The sequence below is a fragment of the Meriones unguiculatus genome, chromosome 16 (genome assembly GCF_030254825.1).
Source record: "Meriones unguiculatus strain TT.TT164.6M chromosome 16, Bangor_MerUng_6.1, whole genome shotgun sequence".
NCBI lineage: Eukaryota > Metazoa > Chordata > Mammalia > Rodentia > Muridae > Meriones > Meriones unguiculatus.
In genome coordinates, this window is record NC_083363.1 from 5,357,413 (window position 1) to 5,370,979 (window position 13,567).

Consider the following 13,567-nt stretch of genomic DNA (forward strand, 5'->3'; position numbering starts at 1 on the left):
CACAAGGTCATTTCTATATCCAATGTACATCTGAAGCCGAGGGGGCAAGACAGCTAGGGGACAGTGTCGGAAAGAGGACCGTCCAGAGATGTTGGAGTCCTGGGAATCGGAAGAGCGGTTTCTTCTCCCCTCCCCCGGCCCGCCCCTTCCTAGCGTTTCCGTTTTAAGACAGGATCTTGCTCTACAGAGAAGGGTGACCCTGGTCCTCCTGCCTCTACCTCTGTGGTGCTGGAATCATAGGTGTGTGCCACCACGCTGCATTCTTTCGGTTCTGGGGATGGGACCCAGGGCCTCCGGCCTGCTAGGCAATCGCCCTCACACACCCTGCCTTCCCCGCGACTGTGTCACCTGCCCCTTCTCTCTGAGAACAAGCCCAGTAGGCACAGCCGACCTAAGCCCCAGGCGCACGGATTTAGTAGCCTAAACTGGACGCTCCCGTGTGGCCCCGCCCCCCGGGATGCTGTTATTATTAACCAGGACAAAGGCTTTAGCCCAGTGACTCAACGAGGCTCTGAAATCCCAGTTTCTCAACCTGGACCCGGAGGCCCTGCCATCGTGCCCAGCCTGCCCGGTGACACCTGCTAACAAGCTGAGCCTGCTTGTTAGCCACTCCACCAGTCCACCCAGCCTGAGCCCCGCCTTCCCGCTGCTGAGCTAGCTGCTTCTTGACCTTCTACATTCACGATAAAGGGCCCGGCGTCAATATCCCCGCTTTTGGTAAGCTGGGTGTGGGGATCGGGAGTTCAAGGACATCCTGGGCTGCTAGAGACCCTTTCTAAAAGTAGTGAGTAGCTAATTAAATGGAGATCACTGTAAAAAAATCCTACCACGGGACAATGAAGATGACTCCACAGGTAAAGGCTCTCGCTTCAGTCCATGACAACCTGTCTTCAATCTCTGGAGCCCACAGGACGGAAGGAAAGGGTGTACTCTGACCTCCACGTGATTGCCTTAACTCGCACACTGTCACACACACGCACACACGAGCCCACACGGAACATACACTCACACACCAAGAAATCCCTTTAGTCTCAGTGCTCAAGAGGCCTGAAACTCTGCTCCCACGACAACAACAAAAAGACAGGGTTTCTCTGTGTAGCCCTGGCCTGGCTGTCCTGGAACTCACTCTGTAGACCAGGCTGGCCTTGAACTCAGGAATCCCACCTGCCTCTGCCTCCTGAGTGCTAGGACTAAAGGCTTGTACCACCCCTGCCTGGCTGGTATAGGCTCTTGGGAGGCAGAGGCAGCCAGATCTCTGTGAGGTCAAGGCCTGTCTGGCCTACATAGCTAGAACCTCCATCGAAGAAATAAAAATAAAATAGGGTCCAGGGGGTCCAGGCATGTGCTAGCATGCTGCTAATGTGGTGCAAACATGAACAGGGTTTGGAACATGCTAGATAAACCCCCTACCATGGAACTCCACCCCCACCCCTCACTTGTACTTTGGAAAGTGTCTGATGGAGACGGTTTACATGTGCAAGCTCACAGTCTGGGCTACTAGGCTGGAGCTGGAGAGATGGCTTCTGCAGACATACAGTACATATAAATAAAGTAAGAATTTAATTTAATTTTATTTATTTATTTTTTTTAGCCAGGTGGTGGTGGAACATACATTTGATCCCAGCACTTGGGAGGCAGAGGCAGGGGGATCTCTGTGAGTTTGAGGCCAGCCTCGTCCACATAGTGAGGCCCTTCCTAAACAACAACAAAAACTTCCCACAACAAACATCCAAATGGTAGAATCTTCCCCGCCTAGATCCTCTCACATCCTCTCCTCTTCCCAAGCTCAGTTGTGCAAACAGTAGCCTGGACTCCGAGTGACAATGTCTGGAGCTCAGGGCATCTCGAGGTGAGGTTTAGGGACGAACATCAGCAGATTGGAAGAAACTGCCCTGGCTGGCTGTGAGGAGATCAAGCAAGACTCGCCCCAGCCCTGATGGACTCAGAGGCTCTGAGCCCTGCAGACAGGATCTGGACCACTAGCTATGGCCGCTTCCCTTGCCAGTTACTAAAGAGAGACCCCAGCAATAAGTGATAAAAGAGTGACACCCCAGAGGCCAGGGGACTGGTGGGGACCAGGCTGGGAAGCCATGACTGCATCGAACAGGAGGATGCAGGCTTCTCGGCCTCGGAACCCTTCTGTTTGGGATGCCCTGAACCACCCTGTCTCAGGCTTCCCCGGAAACCCGAGGAGCTGCACCAGACCTTAAGCAAACCAAGCCAGGCAGCGTTTGGTGCAGCCTCTCTGCCTGGGGGAAAGTGCTTGGCTCTCTTCGGCCCAGGTGTGTCTGGACCTGCTTTGGCAGCCAGCTGATGGCCTCCAGCCTAGATGCCCCACACATATATCCACACATGGCTTTTCCTGGTGAGACATTTTCTGTTTCCGAAAAAAAAAAAAAAAAAAAAAAACAACCCTGTTCTTGGCTACTTCCCAGAAAAATGAAGGTAGCGTGAGCTCTAGAGGAAAGGCGGGCAGGTTTTTCCTTTCAGGGCACACCAACCCGTGGCTGGAGCTGACCTAGGGTCACAGTGACCACCCCACGCCCCCACGGTCCCCACCCAAGCTTAAAACTGCAAGCATGCATGTGCATTCTTTCCCCATGAGAAACTTCAGCAGTGTAAAAGCACTCCCACCCACGGGAGTGGTAAGACATTAAGCTGTTATCAGTCATCTACACTTGAATGTGAATTAGCCTGATCAGTATACCCGGAATCGCCCTAGTCCTGAACTTTTTTTTTTTTTTACTATAAGAAATCAAACATGGGAGGTGAGTGATGGATTTAAGGTCAGACAGACAGACAGGGACTCCTGACTCCAGGGCAGGAAGAGCTGCTGGGGTAGACTGTCAACAGGTGACGGGAGGGTAAAAGAGAATGTGGAGAGGGCGCAGGGCAGTGTAAACTTCCCCTCTGTCTCTCCCAGCTCCGATGTGTTTTTTTTTCCCCCAGAGCAGGCACGAGGCTGGCCCAGCAGCAACCGCCTGACCCCACCCCACAGCACAAAATGTGTTTGAAGTCTCCTGTTTTTATCTTTGAGTCCATTCAAATGCAACACTCTGCCCCAAGGGTCTGTGTTTACATCATAAAACAAACAAACAAAAAACCAGTGAGATTGTTCCAGCGCCTGTCCCTTTTCCAGAGGTGTGAGTCTTTAATCCCAGTACTGCCACTGCCGAGGTGAAGGCGGGAGAGCAGGAGTCCATGACCTGCCTGAACAATACTGTGAGTTCAAGGCCACAGTGGACCACCTGAGACCCTGCCTCAGAAACAATACAAGAGGTTCGGGGAGATGGCTGTGCCGGGGTTGGGGTGGGAGGGTATGAGGGGAGCTGTCTGATTCCCCTGCTCAGGCGGTGGAAACTCAGGATCGCCAGAGCAGGCTGGCCAGTGAGATTAGCTACATTGGCCAGAGGCTTGACTGGGGCCCTGCCTCTGTGAATAAAACGGTAGATTGATCGAAGACGATTCTGGAGCTCCACTTCAAAGTTTGTCTTTCTGAGGACACTTGACTGACTGGAGAGAGACACTCAGATGTCCCTGGATAAACTACTCCTTTCTTCTCTGTTATGGTGTCACCGGTCAATGCAGGCCTTTAACCCTAGCACAAGTAGGCAGAGGCAGGAGGATCTCTGCAAGTTCAAGGTTAGCCTGGTCCACATAACTAGTTCCAGGTGAATCCAAGCTCCAAGCTGCACAGTAAGACCCTGTCTTAAAAATGAAAAAAAAAAAAAAAAAAAAAAAAAAAGGTTTGGGGGTAGGAGGGTGAGGGCTGCAGCCAACAGGATGGCTCAGTGGGTTGAAGCCAAGACTGATGACGTAAGTTGGACTCCCAGGAGCCTCCTGACGAAGAACAGAATTGAGAAAGTTGTCCTCTTACTCTCCACCCCCTCTCTGACATACAGATAGAAAGAAAGAATCAAACAAACATGCACACATACATACAGAGATGATAGATAGATGATAGATACTTAGATGATAGACACAGAGATAGGTAAATAGATGATAGATATATACATAGGTGATAGATGATAGATACATAGATGACAGATAGATGATAGACATAGGTACATAGATGATAGAAAAATAGATGATAGATACATAGATATTAGATACATAGATAGATGACAGATACATAGATGATAGGTTGATAGATGATAGACTCAGAGATGATAGATAGATGATAGATAGATAGATAAATAGATGATAGATATATAGATACATAGGTGATAGATGATAGATACATAGATGACAGATAGATGATTGATAGACATAGATACACAGATGATAGACAATAGATGATAGTTACATGATAGACAATAAATACATAGATGTTAGACACATAGATGACAGATATGTAGATGATAGATAGATTGATAGATACATAAATAGTTAGAAACATAGATAGGCAGACAGACAGATAAGGGACTGGCATGACGGATCAGTGAAGAGCACTGGCTGCTCTTTCTGGTGTTGAAGGTGCCTGCGTCTTTTTCCCATTGGCTCACATTCTTGTCCTGTTGGCTAGACTGACAAGAAATGGAGGAAGGGGTAAGGGTGGGCCACTATTCCAAGTTACCAAATTTATGAAGCAGGAGGCCTTTGTGTAAAGGAAGGTTTTCATGGGTGGAAGGATGAAAACACTGACATTTTTTTTCATGACAGACTTTTCCTGTATGTAGCCCTGGCTGTTCTGGAACTCACTCTGTAGACCAGGCTGGCCTTGAACTCAGATCCGTCTGCCTCTGCCTCCAAGTGCTGGGACTAAAGTCGTGTGCTACTGCCCAGCTTCAAACCCCTCTGTCTCGGACAGAGGCAGGAAGTGGTTTGGTTTTTATTCTAACTCAGGTGCAGACATTGCCTCTTCCCTGTTGGCTAGGATCCAACCTCACAGCTTTATCAGATTGGCTAGTCTTGAAAAAAAAAAAAATGAACAGGAAACAAAGGAGGAAAGGAAAGGAGTCACTCCTCCAGGCCATGAAATTCCTGAAATTCACCAGAAGCCTTTCAAAAGTTTTACAGGATGAGGGGATTAAAACATTTACATAAAAGTCTTAAAGAGGTGGGAGAAGATAAAATGATTTTAATTCCAGGCCCCAATCACAAGTTCTATAGTAGTTGTTTTGTTTTTGTTTTTGTTTGTTTGTTTGTTTTGTTTTTTGACAGGATTTCTCTGTGTAGCCCTGGCTGTCCTGGACTCACTTTGTAGACCAGGCTGGCCTTGAACTCAGAGGCTCACCTGCCTCTGCCTCCCAAGTGCTGAGATTACAGGCGTGCGCCACCACGCCTGCCTTAAATTTTGCGGTGTTTGAGAGAACGACGCAGCGGAAGTTTTAGATGTGCTGTGGATATATTTTCGCTGAGGTTCCAAGTGTGGCGTGCGGGCATGCTGTATCCATCACTGACGGCGGCCTCCTGAGAGGGTGATTCTCAGCGACAGAAAACTGCCTCGTGCAGGGGGCGTGGTTTCTGCCAGCTGAAAAACATCCTGGTAAGGACTCTGAGAAGGTATAAATAGGGGCTGAGAGAGAGAGAGAGAGAGAGAGAGAGAGAGAGAGGATGCTTCCCTCCTAGAGAGATAAGCTCCGGATAACTCTTCATTTCTGCTGAGTCCTGCTGCTGGTGTGGTCATTGTCGCTGCTTTCGTTATTGTCTGGTGGCTGGTTTGTTGGACTGCTGGATATCCAGATGAGGAAGAGTAAAATTGCCCCGAGGAACTTCTCTAAAGAGGCTCCCATCCCCCATCCCTAGTAACCTTCTTTCTCTTCCACCAAAGGTCGGAAGGGAGGTAGAGTGTTCAAGAACCCTAAATAAAGCAGGTTTTACAAGACCAGAGCCTACAGAAGTCCCTTCCTCAGAGGACCAGTTCAGTCTCCAACACTCACCCGTGACTCACAACAGTCACTCCAGTCCCAGGGGATCTAATGCCCCCTTCTGGCCTCTGCGGTCACTGCACACGCATGGTGCACAGACACACAGGCAAAACACCTAGGCAATACGGTTAAAATTGTGAAAAATCAAATGTGGAATCTAGTGGTGCAGGCCTATAGATCCCAACACTCAGGAGGCTGAGGTAGAAGGAGAGAAACCTCAGGCTAGCCTGGGCTAGAGCATTGAGTTCAGAGCCAGCCTGGAAACAGTGAGCTGTAAATAGAGCTAAAGATACAGCTCAGCAGTAGAGTGCTGGCTGAGCACATGACCCCAGCCTTAATCTCCAGTAGCAGAAGAGAAGAAAACAGTGTGAGCTGTCTGGGCCCCGGGGGCATCCTCCACCAGTCAGCAGGCTGTCCTAATGAGAAGTCCACACACCTCTTACCCAACAGTGTCTAGCCTGCAACTGTGGCCAACACCCCCTGGGGGCAAATGATGTCCAAACCTACTGCTATCTTACTTCTGCCGGCCCTGGGGCTACCCTGAGCATCTCTGAAGACTTGTCAACCTTTCCCAAAGACCAGACACCCTGCCTCTCACTCCAGGCCTGCTGATCTCATGGTCCGTCCCCGAAGAAGCTCAGATCGTAACAGTGAAATAATAACCACCCATGCTCTGTCAGCAGGCTTGATCCGTACCTGGACGGTTACGTACGACAACCCAACCCCTTCACCCGCACGATGGCCTCCTGGAAAGTTAGGTCTGATGACCACCACCGCCTGTCGCCCTAGCCTAACTCCAGGTCACACTGTTAACCTGGCAGATGGCAGAGACAGGGTTGGTACCAAGGCCTGAGCGGAGCCTTGCGTCCGTGTCAGGGTCCTGCCTCGCTCAGTCTGGCTGGTGTATGCTGGCATGTTGGCTAACACTGACTAAGCAACTTCTGTCTATCTACAGGATCCCTGGGCAGGTTGCTCAGTGGCTTTCAGACTCGAGGAGGGAGGGGCAGGCTTGGGGGAAATGAAAGAAAACAGAAGAGGCCAGGCCTCGCCCTTAGGAATTGACAAACACTTTCTCGAGCAAAACAACCCAGACCTTCAGTTAGCGTAAAGCTTCCCCCTTTTCAAGCCCCTCCCCCATTGTCTCACCACATCTTTCCCACTAACCCTGCCAAGCAGCATTCAGAGATCTCTGCTCTGGGATTGGGGAAATCAGAGGTCTAGTCATAAGGGGATGTCCCCAAGATTATCCCCGCTGCTGGGGAAGAGTTGTGACTTGACCCTGGGTCCCATGACAGCCCCGGACCAAAGGGAAATGACACACAGTCTTGACAGCCCCGGACTGAGGCTTCCAACCTGCACCTAGGACTCCTTTTTCTCTCCCTGGAGATTGGTGCTGTCTTGCAAACAAGAGCATTTATTTTTAGGATTCGGTCCGCTGGGGAGATTCTAGTGAGAAAAAAAACCCAGCGTGTTGAAGCGGGTGCCAGGTTCAAACTGCCCGGAGAGATCCAGGTGCTTGCTTCTTACAATAATTCATCGTCGTCCTCAGGCAGGTGACTGCTGGCTGGGTCCAATGGCTGGGGCAGTCCATCTGCCTGACCAGGGCATGGGTGAAAAAGGAACATTTAAGTTCAACAGGGTGAGGAATGGAGAGGAGCAGAGAGGCAAGGGCGGGGGACAGGCCTTGGGGAGCCCCAGCTGGAAAGCACCGCCTTCCACTGGAGGCGGGTGATAAGTGGGCTTTAGGTCCTTATGGAAGTTCGTAGAGGCCAGCCTGGGCTACAAGATGCATTCCAGTGAAAATGGCAGAGTGAGAGAGCCTGTGCCAGCAAAGGTGTATGGGAGAGGCACACGCTTCTTCAGTGCTTTTGGGAAGAGACACGTTTTCAGAGTCTCTTTGGATTTTTTGAGACAGGGTTTCTCTGTGTAGCCAGCCCTGCTTGTCTTGGAACTCACATTCTAGACCAGGCTGGCTTCAAACTAAGAGATCTGTCTGCCTCTGCCTCCTGAGTGCTGGTATTAAAGGCGTGTGCTCCTCTCCCCTCCCCTAACCCCCCCCCCCCCAGTTTGTGAGCCACCCAAAGTGGGCACTAGGAATTGAACTCTGGGCTTCTGTAACAGCAGTGTGTACTCTTAAAAATGGAGCCATCCCTCCACCCCTGTTTTTGTTTTTTAAAACAGGTCTCAGGGAGCTCAGGCCGGCCTCCTCCAACTTGCTGTACCTCTTAGGCTAGCCTTGAACTTTCTTATTCTCCTGCCTTCACCTTCCAAGTACTGGAAATACAGGCTGGCCCTACCACACCTGGCTTATTATTAAGTCTTTTGGATTTCAGAAAGGCAGCGTAGTGCCAGACCACACAGCGCTTCCTGCCAGCCCCTCGGGGCATGGCACACCACGATCAAACACTGACATTTCTGAAGAGAAGTCTGGACGTTCACGTGAGGGAATAAGGCAGGCGCTTTGTCAGCTGTGTTCAGGTCTCGGTGCTAAATATAGTTTTGTCTTCAGTACTTCTAGGCATTTGGAGTCACAGATAAGGAGTTAAGGACCTAAATAGATGCCAGTGCCGGCAGGCCCGCTGCTCCGCCCTTCTGTCTCCTTCAACTCTGACGGTTTCTCTGCAAACTCATCACCCTCACTCACCGGAGGAGAAACCAAAGCTCAGAGACACCTCACCTCGGGCCCTGGCCCGGGCCACTCAGCTGCTCAGAGGCAGGGTCCCTCTGAGCAGGCCCCACAAAGTCAGTGCTTGTTTGTTTGTTTTCCAGTCAGGGTCTTGTGCACCTAAGACTGATTCAAAATTCCCTAAGTATCGGAGGGTGACCTTGAACTTGGGATGCTCTCGCTTCTGCCTCCCTAGCGCTGCTTTCACAGGTGTGCCCCAGCGCCCCCTGTTCCTGTCCACCTAGGGAGAGGTCCATTCAGTACCGGTTGGTTTGGCTAGCTGCGTTTCAGTGCTAGGACGACTCACCATGGAACAAATAGATGTGCGTGGAAGGCCTAGGGAGTCCTGGCCGGGTATCTGAAATTATCTTGAAATTAATGACAGGTATGAAGGCTCACACCTGTAATTCCAACACTCAGGAGGCTGAAGCAGGAGGACTGCCAGGAGTATGAGGCCCCCTGGGATATCCTGAGCTAGCCTAGGGTAACAGAGGAAAATTTCTATCTCTCAGCAAAACAACAAAGAGCCTGCAGGACGGCCCAGAGGGGGAAAATGGAGGCAGGAGATCAGAAGTTGGGGACATACAGTGATATAGCTAGTCATATAGTTCAGGGCATAGTGACATATAGGTAGGATATGGACGGTGATTTTGAAGCCAGCCTGACATCCGTGAGGCCCTGTTTCAAAGTAAATAACTAACTGGGCTTTTTCTTTTTCTTTTTGAGACAGGGTTTCTCTGTGTAACAGCCTTGGCTGTCCTGTCCTCAAACTCACAGAGATCCACCTGCCTTTGCCACTCTAAGTGCTGAGATCACAGGCGTGCACCACCATGCCCGGCTCCTGGGTTTTTTCTTTAAAACAACTGGGGGCTGGTGAGATGGCTCAGCGTTTAGAGGGCTTACTGCACTTACAGAGGACTAGGGTTCAGTTCCCAGCACCTACATACCTACATGGGAGTTCACAACCACCTATAACTCTCTCTCCTGACCTCTGCAATACACACATATACACGCTTGTGCATAAATAAATAAATAAATATAATTTCAAGGCCAGCCTGGTCTACAAAGCAAGTCCAGGACAGCCAAGGCTACACAGAGAAACCCTGTCTCAAAAGAACCAACAGACAAATAAACAAATGCATATAGCAAAACAGCTTTTGCTGCCCAATCAAGCTTTCTTCTCGAGCCTGTAGCCACCAGAGGCCTTGTGCCACTTACCCACATATCCACGAATCTCGTCCTGGTTCATCATCGGATGAATATATTATAAAAGGGCAGGGGGACTGTGGCCTCATCCAGTTCTGGCCATAGCAATCCACTTGGTGCCAGGCACACCACAGGCCATCTGCCGGGAACAAAAGACTCTCCTTGGGAAATCTTGACATTTCACCGTGGGGAAACTCATCAGTGTGAGGATGAAGAACAGGGTTTCCATGCCCGAGAAAACAGCTCTATGGTTAAGAGCCCTCACTGCTCTTGCAGGGGCCCTAAATTCAGCTCCCAGGAGCCACAGCAACTCCATAATCTCCCATAACTCCAGCTCCAGGAGATCCGATGCCCTCCCTTGGTGGGCACCTGGACTCCCCTGCACATACCCATACCCAGACCCACATATACCCATACACACAACTAAACATAAAAATAAACTTGATTCTCATCCATAAACAAAACTTCCCCACTTTTCCCTGGCTGTGAGAAGTCCAGTTTGCCAAGGTTACGCGATCTGTGATTCTCAACCCTTCTGGGCAACAGATGACCAGACACAGCCCATGAGAAATAGCCTTAGAGCCAGGCACTGGCACATGCCAGCCGAGGGACAGTCAGTGCCACGGAGGCCAGAGCTGAGAGAGGGCAGAGCAACAGACGAGTCACAGTGCGAGTGTCATCCTTGCTCAAGGGAAAATGGGACTGTTGGGTAACTGTCAGAGCAGTGTCACAAGGCAGGATGAGCCAGGCACGCCTGACAGGCAGATGGCCGGCACAGGACTCAGAAGACAGGCTGGGCAGGGCGTTCGGACCGATGGTGCTAGAGGGCGGCTGAGTGCAGGGTGCAGTCCAGTGTTGGGGAGCTGGCTTCCCCAGCTGACCTCGCCACACTTCAAGCAACTCTGCACCTGGCCTTCTGAGGTGCTGTTGTTGTTGTTGTTTTGGTTTGTTTTTTTTTTCAAGACAGTTAACCTGTGTAGTCCTGGCTATCCTGGACTTGCTTTTGTAGACCAGGCTGGCCTAGAACTCACAGAGACCTGCCTGCTTCTGTCTCCCCGAGTGCTGGGATCACAGGCGTGCACCACCTCGCCTGGCTCTGAGGGCTTTTTTTGTTTTGCTGTTGCTGTTTTTAACGTAATAGTGTTATTTTAAGACAGGGTCTCAGGTAGCCCAGACTGAGCTCCTTATGCAGTCAAAGCTGACCTTGAACTACGGCTCTTCCTGCCTCAGCTTCTGGGCACTGTGATTACAAGTGTGCACCAACACAGTCAGCGCAAACATTTGTTACTGTTAGTTCTCAACATTGAAAAAAAAATGGAACAGGGGAGCTGAGGGCGAGGGCTCAGTTGGTGGAGTGTCTGCTGCGCAAGGATGGAGACCCGGGTTAGCTCCTCCACACCGAGAAAAAGAAGGAGAAACACACGTTCCTGGGGCTGGAGCAATGGTTCAACAGTAAGAGCTTTGCAGAGGATCCAAATTCAGCCCCCATCACCCAGAGAGGGCTGCTCACAACGGCCTCTAACTTCAGCTCCGAGTTCAAGGCCAGCCTGGTCTACCTCCTTCCCTGCAAACTGCCTCTCCTCTCCCGAGCCGGGACGGCCTTCCTGCTGTTCTGGAGGCCCAAGCTCCGGAAATTCTTCCCCTACAGATTATCTTTCTGCTCAGCTGCTCTCCCCCAGATCAAAACCTCATATGCCTGTAGCTGACTGGGGAACCTAGGTCCCATGCCTACACCTTAACTGCGAGGGTTTCTGGGGAAGTGAATCTCTGCCCTTCGTTTTGGAGAAGTGTGATTTATGACTTCGGAAAACCCCACCCACGGACGCACGGAAAAGTTGATCAAAGGATGCTGGTGCTCACAAGATAGACATGATGGGTGTCACCTGAACTATGGCTTGGCTGTCCCCCTACAAATACAGGATGACGTCATTACATTATTGCAACAGTCTCAGACCGGCCAGAGTGACCTCAAACTCGCGTTGTAGTTTGGGATGACCCTGAACTCTTGATCCGCCTACCTGCTTCTGCTGGAATCAGAGGCCTGAACCTCCGTGCCTGCCCTGGGTTGTGTGGGGCTGTGGCGGCGGGTGAAGGGTGTAACCTGGGTATGGAGGAGCGCTGGCTCTTGTTGCTGGCCAGCAGTTTGGTTCCCAGCACCCACAGGAAATGCCTCACAAGCCAGGCGCGGCAGCACACGCCTGTAATCCCAGCACTCAGGAGGCAGAGGCAGGTGGGTTTCTGTGAGTTTGAGATCAGCCTGGTCTACAAAGTGAGTAAGTTCTAGACCAATGGGGGATGCAAGGAAAGACCCTGTATCAAACCAAACCAAACAATAACAAAACCCCAACTCCCAAACCGTGGCGGCTGAAGAGATGGCACAGCCGTTAACCAGCACACCACCGGCCATGTATAGGACCCCAGCTCAATTCCCAGCGGCTCCCAACTGCCAATTACTCCAGCGCTCCGGGAATCTCACGTGTCTGGCCTCCCACAGGCCTGCATTCACGTATATACGTCCACCCCCGCCCCAGACGTTCACACACACACACACACACACACACACAGACAAGGTCTTCAAAGACTGAAGCAGCTAGGCACTGAGTGACCACGGGCCGGCCACCCCGGTCTTCCCAGACCCTCCAACCCGGGTCAGGTCTCCCCAGCGTCCTCCGCGTTCCCCATCAGAGCCGAATTCCATTCTGCCGATCATCTGACGGATGTCTGCGTCCTCTGGCCTCGTAGGGAGCCCGCACCGCGTCCTAGACCCAGCACACCAGGTCAGGGCCGGGCTGCAGGGCCGCGAGGGGCTGAGACCCATCACAAAGCCGGGCTGCGGCCGCCCGCCTCCCCGTCCCCAGAGAGCAGCAGCTGATGGGTTTCTGGAGCTCTCCAATCCAATTACTCCCCCTCCTCTCCGGCGGAGGCCGAACCGCCACGCCCTTCCCGGAGGTGAAGACTGGTGGGAAGGGAGAGGGCGACGCGGCCGAGTTCGGCACATCGTGACCCAGCTCCTCCTGGCAGCAGGCTGGCTCACCATTACCCCGAGGCTGCTATGACAGCGCCCCGTTTCCAGGCGACTGTTCGGGGGGAATGGTCTGTTTTGGCAACCGGAGGGCCCCTGGGTAAGGGGGCCTCCGCAGGCCGCACCATTTGCATAGCAACCTCCTCCCTCCCACGAGCAACGGCGACCTGCGACAGCCGGGGCGCCCGCCCCTGTCCTCCGCCAGGCCCGCCCCGCGGCTTAGCTCCTGCGGCCCTTCCTCTGGGAGCAGCGGCTACACGCCCATCCAGGGCATTTCCGGAGAGACTTGGTACCCTGGAGACCAGGGGAAGTGATGCTGTTGGGGGGGGGGAGGAGGAGAGGACGGGACAAAACACAAATGGGGGAGGGGTGGTGAAATACAATCTTTCAAACGCGAGTCTGGTAGCATCCCTGTGCATTGCGGGTAATGGCTCACAAACGTTTATTTAGGTAATCCGGTACCGTGGCCCTCTTGGATACTCAAAAAAAAATAAAAAATAAAAAAAATTAAAAAAAACCTTTGGGGTCAGGTCATTGGTGTAGGATGTGTGAATTTGGAAACTGGTGGCTTGGGTAAAAATAATGATAATAATAATAATAATATTAATAATTATTTGGTTTTTTTGCTACAATCTCGTGTAGGCCTTGCTGGCTTGAAACTTGCTATGTAGACCAGGCTGGCCTTGAACTCAGAGAAACCCACCTACTTTTGCTTTCTAAGTGCTGGAATTAAAAGCCGGTGTCACTACGCCATCCAGCACTTGTTCATTTGTTTGTTATTACTATTCAAAACGTTGTATTTTT

General features: G+C 51.4%; 1 long non-coding RNA gene across 1 annotated transcript; it reads right to left on the reverse strand.

The window, feature by feature from the left end:
* Nucleotides 1-7,263: 7,263 nt before the first annotated feature.
* On the reverse strand, nt 7,264-12,974 carry LOC132648324 (uncharacterized). Its single transcript, XR_009586696.1, has 2 exons — nt 9,754-12,974; nt 7,264-7,465 (listed from the first exon to the last, which is right to left on the reverse strand). It is a non-coding gene; the product is annotated as an uncharacterized LOC132648324 (long non-coding RNA).
* Nucleotides 12,975-13,567: the final 593 nt, after the last annotated feature.